This window comes from Pholis gunnellus (genome assembly GCF_910591455.1).
Source record: "Pholis gunnellus genome assembly, chromosome: 4".
Taxonomy (NCBI): Eukaryota; Metazoa; Chordata; class Actinopteri; order Perciformes; family Pholidae; genus Pholis; species Pholis gunnellus.
The window spans coordinates 184,379-192,500 of record NC_136530.1 but is presented as its reverse complement, the minus strand read 5'-3'; positions in this window follow the sequence as shown (position 1 = coordinate 192,500).

Below are 8,122 nucleotides of genomic sequence, written 5' to 3'. Positions count from 1 at the left end.
TACTTGATGGTACGCAGGAGATACTTAATGGTACGCAGGAGATACTTAATGGTACGCAGGAGATACTTAATGGTACGCAGGAGATACTTGATGGTACGCAGGAGATACTTGTACGCAGGAGATACTTGATGGTACGCAGGAGATACTTAATGGTACGCAGGAGATACTTGATGGTACGCAGGAGATACTTGTACGCAGGAGATACTTGATGGTACGCAGGAGATACTTAATGGTACGCAGGAGATACTTGATGATACGCAGGAGATACTTACTTGTACGCAGGAGATGCTAACTTGTAAGCAGGAGATACTTGATGGTACGCAGGAGATACTTACTTGTACGCAGGAGATACTTGATGGTACGCAGGAGATACTTACTTGTACGCAGGAGATACTTGATGGTACGCAGGAGATACTTACTTGTACGCAGGAGATACTTACTTGTACGCAGGAGATACTTGATGGTACGCAGGAGATACTTAATGGTACGCATGAGATACTTACTGGTATGCAGGAGATACTTACTTGTACGCAGGAGATACTTGTACGCAGGAGATACTTGATGGTACGCAGGAGATACTTAATGGTACGCAGGAGATACTTACTTGTACGCAGGAGATACTTGATGGTACGCAGGAGATACTTAATGGTATGCAGGAGATACTAACTGGTACACAGGAGATACTTGATGGTACGCAGGAGATACTTACTTGTACGCAGGAGATACTTGATGGTACGCAGGAGATACTTACTTGTACGCAGGAGATACTTACTTATATGCAGGAGATACTTACTTGTACGCAGGAGATACTACCTGGTATGCAGGAGATACTTGATGATACGCAGGAGATACTTACTTGTACGCAGGAGATACTTGATGGTACACAGGAGATACTTACTTGTACGCAGGAGATACTAACTGGTATGCAGGAGATACTTGATGGTACGCAGGAGATACTTACTTGTACGCAGGAGATACTACCTGGTATGCAGGAGATACTTGATGATACGCAGGAGATACTTACTTGTACGCAGGAGATACTAACTGGTATGCAGGAGATACTTGATGATACACAGGAGATACTTACTTGTACGCAGGAGATGCTAACTTGTAAGCAGGAGATACTTGATGGTACGCAGGAGATACTTACTTGTACGCAGGAGATACTTGATGGTACGCAGGAGATACTTACTTGTACGCAGGAGATACTTGATGGTACGCAGGAGATACTTACTTGTACGCAGGAGATACTTACTTGTACGCAGGAGATACTTGATGGTACGCAGGAGATACTTAATGGTACGCATGAGATACTTACTGGTATGCAGGAGATACTTACTTGTACGCAGGAGATACTTGTACGCAGGAGATACTTGATGGTACGCAGGAGATACTTAATGGTACGCAGGAGATACTTACTTGTACGCAGGAGATACTTGATGGTACGCAGGAGATACTTAATGGTATGCAGGAGATACTAACTGGTACACAGGAGATACTTGATGGTACGCAGGAGATACTTACTTGTACGCAGGAGATACTTGATGGTACGCAGGAGATACTTACTTGTACGCAGGAGATACTTACTTATATGCAGGAGATACTTACTTGTACGCAGGAGATACTACCTGGTATGCAGGAGATACTTGATGATACGCAGGAGATACTTACTTGTACGCAGGAGATACTTGATGGTACACAGGAGATACTTACTTGTACGCAGGAGATACTAACTGGTATGCAGGAGATACTTGATGGTACGCAGGAGATACTTACTTGTACGCAGGAGATACTACCTGGTATGCAGGAGATACTTGATGATACGCAGGAGATACTTACTTGTACGCAGGAGATACTAACTGGTATGCAGGAGATACTTGATGATACACAGGAGATACTTACTTGTACGCAGGAGATACTTGATGGTACGCAGGAGATACTTAATGGTACGCAGGAGATACTTACTGGTACGCAGGAGATACTTACTTGTACGCAGGAGATACTTGTACGCAGGAGATACTTACTTGTAAGCAGGAGATACTTACTTGTACACAGGAGATACTATCTGGTACGCAGGAGATACTTACTTGTACGCAGGAGATACTTACTTATATGCAGGAGATACTTACTTGTACGCAGGAGATACTACCTGGTATGCAGGAGATACTTGATGATACGCAGGAGATACTTACTTGTACGCAGGAGATACTAACTGGTATGCAGGAGATACTTGATGATACGCAGGAGATACTTACTTGTACGCAGGAGATACTTGATGGTACACAGGAGATACTTACTTGTACGCAGGAGATACTAACTGGTATGCAGGAGATACTTGATGGTACGCAGGAGATACTTACTTGTACGCAGGAGATACTTGATGGTACGCAGGAGATACTTAATGGTACGCAGGAGATACTTACTGGTACGCAGGAGATACTTACTTGTACGCAGGAGATACTTACTTGTAAGCAGGAGATACTTACTTGTACACAGGAGATACTAACTTGTAAGCAGGAGATACTTACTTGTACGCAGGAGATACTAACTGGTACAGAGGAGATACTTACTTGTACGCAGGAGATACTAACTGGTACAGAGGAGATACTAACTGGTACACAGGAGATACTTACTTGTACGCAGGAGATACTTACTTGTAAGCAGGAGATACTTACTTGTACGCAGGAGATACTAACTGGTACAGAGGAGATACTTACTTGTACGCAGGAGATACTAACTGGTACAGAGGAGATACTAACTGGTACGCAGGAGATACTTACTTGTACGCAGGAGATACTTGATGGTACGCAGGAGATACTTAATGGTATGCAGGAGATACTAACTGGTACACAGGAGATACTTGATGGTACGCAGGAGATACTTACTTGTACGCAGGAGATACTTGATGGTACGCAGGAGATACTTACTTGTACGCAGGAGATACTTACTTATATGCAGGAGATACTTACTTGTACGCAGGAGATACTACCTGGTATGCAGGAGATACTTGATGATACGCAGGAGATACTTACTTGTACGCAGGAGATACTAACTGGTATGCAGGAGATACTTGATGATACGCAGGAGATACTTACTTGTACGCAGGAGATACTTGATGGTACACAGGAGATACTTACTTGTACGCAGGAGATACTAACTGGTATGCAGGAGATACTTGATGGTACGCAGGAGATACTTACTTGTACGCAGGAGATACTACCTGGTATGCAGGAGATACTTGATGATACGCAGGAGATACTTACTTGTACGCAGGAGATACTAACTGGTATGCAGGAGATACTTGATGATACACAGGAGATACTTACTTGTACGCAGGAGATACTTGATGGTACGCAGGAGATACTTAATGGTACGCAGGAGATACTTACTGGTACGCAGGAGATACTTACTTGTACGCAGGAGATACTTGTACGCAGGAGATACTTACTTGTAAGCAGGAGATACTTACTTGTACACAGGAGATACTATCTGGTACGCAGGAGATACTTACTTGTACGCAGGAGATACTTACTTATATGCAGGAGATACTTACTTGTACGCAGGAGATACTACCTGGTATGCAGGAGATACTTGATGATACGCAGGAGATACTTACTTGTACGCAGGAGATACTAACTGGTATGCAGGAGATACTTGATGATACGCAGGAGATACTTACTTGTACGCAGGAGATACTTGATGGTACACAGGAGATACTTACTTGTACGCAGGAGATACTAACTGGTATGCAGGAGATACTTGATGGTACGCAGGAGATACTTACTTGTACGCAGGAGATACTTGATGGTACGCAGGAGATACTTAATGGTACGCAGGAGATACTTACTGGTACGCAGGAGATACTTACTTGTACGCAGGAGATACTTACTTGTAAGCAGGAGATACTTACTTGTACACAGGAGATACTAACTTGTAAGCAGGAGATACTTACTTGTACGCAGGAGATACTAACTGGTACAGAGGAGATACTTACTTGTACGCAGGAGATACTAACTGGTACAGAGGAGATACTAACTGGTACACAGGAGATACTAACTGGTACGCAGGAGATACTTGATGGTACGCAGGAGATACTTACTGGTACACAGGAGATACTTGATGGTACGCAGGAGATACTTGATGGTACGCAGGAGATACTTACTGGTACGCAGGAGATACTTGATGGTACGCAGGAGATACTTACTTGTACACAGGAGATACTTACTTGTACGCAGGAGATACTAACTGGTACACAGGAGATACTAACTGGTACACAGGAGATACTTGATGGTACGCAGGAGATACTTACTGGTACGCAGGAGATACTTGATGGTACGCAGGAGATACTTACTTGTACGCAGGAGATACTTGATGGTACGCAGGAGATACTTAATGGTACGCAGGAAATACTTACTGGTACGCAGGAGATACTTACTTGTACGCAGGAGATACTTGTACGCAGGAGATACTTACTTGTAAGCAGGAGATACTTACTTGTACACAGGAGATACTAACTTGTAAGCAGGAGATACTTACTTGTACACAGGAGATACTATCTGGTACGCAGGAGATACTTACTTGTACACAGGAGATACTTACTGGTACGCAGGAGATACTTGATGGTACACAGGAGATACTAACTGGTACACAGGAGATACTTGATGGTACGCAGGAGATACTTGATGGTACACAGGAGATACTAACTGGTACACAGGAGATACTTGATGGTATGCAGGAGATACTTGATGGTACGCAGGAGATACTTGATGGTATGCAGGAGATACTTACTTGTACGCAGGAGATACTTACTGGTACGCAGGAGATACTTGATGGTACGCAGGAGATACTTACTGGTACGCAGGAGATACTTGATGGTACGCAGGAGATACTTACTTGTACGCAGGAGATGCTTGTACACAGGAGATACTTGTACCTGCTGAAATGAAATACATGTACTAGTACATCACTTACCTTAATTATTTTTTTCTGAAACGGTGAATTTTTACTGAGAAAGAACCAAAATGAATGATTTAAAAAAGAAATGAATAAACTGCACTTAAACTATTTTTGATCAAGAATATCTTTTAATTTTGAACTTTCATCATAATGAGCATGCAGCATCCATCCTTCAGGCTTATTTTCACACATTAAACTCTTTTTATAGCAGCAGTTATTTTTACTTTTTAAGGTTCAAGATAAATGAACATTCATGTTTTTACATTCAGATGGAAATTAAGAGAAATCCTCAGATCAGTTCTCAGGATTGAAAAAAGGACAAATGTCTGATTTAAAATCAAACTGGACACATGCAACGACACAGGGACACATTAACAGTATTGGCTTATCAATATTACATATTGACAGATAAACTGATTTAGTTTGAGATGTGCAGTGTCTTTAATAAAATATGTATCTTGTTGTTCATTATAGAGCCACTGAGGAGAAAATAATCCATTAACTACGACAGCATAAGATCATTTTCTGTAATATTACTACTTTTCCTTCAAAATATTACACTTTTATTCGTAATAAATTCACACTTTCAGATTCACACACAAAAACACTCTGAACAGACTTACAGCCTCGACCAATCAGAGAGTAGCACACAAACAAACAAACATGCTGAGAATCACTATAGCAACCAAGCCATCACAACAGGGACGACAACACTCTGGTAATATACAATCAAGATGGCCGCCACAGAGTCTGTTTGTCTTCAAGTATCACAGCTCGGTCAGCGTACCTCACCGTCTGACACCCAAAGCATTATGGGTAGTATGAGATAGCTCACACAGCGGGGTGGGGGGGTGGATAAGTCAAACAAACAGGAAACCGCTGTTTGTTTCCTGTCAAACTAAAAGTAAAAGTTGGTATGTTGTCATGTCTGTCCTCATCTGTGCTTTTATTGCCTAAACTGAACTTCCTGTGAAGACTGAAGTTTATCTTGAAAAGACACTCTGCATGTAACGGGCGTCATCGCCTGAAGCTCAGCATCACTGACAGAGCTGCGTTATTTGACACGTTAGTGTGAGAATGTGTCGGTGGAGACGTCAGCGAATCACGTCTCTACAGGAAACAGACACAGGCCTTCCCCTGGGAGGAGGCGGGGCCTGAGACAGGAAGTGGGTGCTGGACTGTTGGGTGGTGGCGCAGCAGCAGGAGGATCTCATCACTGCAGGTTTCTTGCAAGTTTGTGCTTCCAGAATTAATCCTTAAAATCGTCTCTGAACTGCAGATTATTCACAGAATGAGTTGCCATGGAATCCTTCCAGCTTATTGTTTGGTGGCTCAACACTGTGGACTTTCGACTCTAAAGATGAAGGAGATCCTCCCTTCAGATAAAGTCTCTGCAGGATCAGTGAACCAGACCAAAGGGTTCTGGTCTTCAGGCAGAAGAAGGTTTTGTTTAATGACCTGAGATCCCACGTTATCCCACGTTTTTATATACAAACATAAATGAAACAACATCTTCGTACATTATGTGCATCCATCTATTCTAGTGGAAGGGAACAGACCAGCGCCCCCTGTGGCTGTTTTAATATTCATTAGATCACAATCAGAAACTCTCATTCAAACTGAACCGTCAGTACAACAAGTAGGTCAAACGATGGGAGCCTCAATGTAAACACAATATTTTTGTATTATTTAGATTAATAAAACAAAATGTTTTATTACATGATGATTATGACCTAACAACCTTGACTCCTAAATGTGTTACTATTGGGAGGCGTATCATGATCACATGAATACTTCCTGGACGAGAACCAAGCGTCACATTTTGGTCCTGATGGCTGTCGGATCGGAGGAACCCGGATACAGCGAACACCAGCAGAACAGCAGAGCAAGTTCTTAAGTCTGGAGAAGCTTTACATAAGATTATATCATCAACTGATATAGTTCAACTTTGGTCACCAGCTGGGAACAACCTGGACCGTTCTGACCACTGAGGGGCTGGAGAAGAGTTTCCTCTTCTTATCCATTTGCCCACAAACAAATCCGCAACCGCTGCACCACCTGCATGTAATCCCTGCATGGACTTGGCTCCAGCACCACCTAAATCATGAGAATGGGCGACTTGTGGTGCTTTGGTTATGGTTCAGCCGATAGACAACGATCTCAGGTGTCAACGATGGTCAGAGCGTAGTCAAGCTGATATATGGTTTTTAAATTCTTATTCTTATTAATATAACATTAATATTAGGCCAGGCCCCAGCCACACTCTAAATATATCTTATAACTTTGAAAGCTTTGAGCTTTATTTCAAACACTGACTGTAAACAACAACAAATTGTTAACGACAAAATATTGCACATAAACTAAGCCATTCAGATTGTTTGTCAAAATGCAATTTAATAACTAAATGTCATAAATGAATTATATCTTATTTGGTAATGAAATGGAGAAGCTGTGAATCGGCCCCAGATTATATGACATGACTATGACTCCAGAGATTAAAATCTATCACCAAATCTGTTCTGTACCATCAGATGAACATCTGCAGACTGTGACCATCACCATCCTCCATCCATTACATCGCCTCCGTCCATTACAAAGACCTTCATCCATCCATGACACCTCCGTCCATTACAAAGACCTTCATCCATCCATGACACCTCCGTCCATTACAAAGACCTTCATCCATCCATGACACCTCCGTCCATTACAAAGACCTTCATCCATCCATGACACCTCCATCCATTACAAAGACCTTCATCCATCCATGACACCTCCGTCCATTACAAAGACCTTCATCCATCCATGACACCTCCGTCCATTACAAAGACCTTCATCCATCCATGACACCTCCGTCCATTACAAAGACCTTCATCCATCCATGACACCTCCATCCATTACAAAGACCTTCATCCATCCATGACACCTCCGTCCATTACAAAGACCTTCATCCATCCATGACACCTCCGTCCATTACAAAGACCTTCATCCATCCATTACATCGCCTCCGTCCATTACAAAGACCTTCATCCATCCATGACACCTCCATCCATTACAAAGACCTTCATCCATCCATGACACCTCCGTCCATTACAAAGACCTTCATCCATCCATGACACCTCCGTCCATTACAAAGACCTTCATCCATCCATGACACCTCCGTCCATTA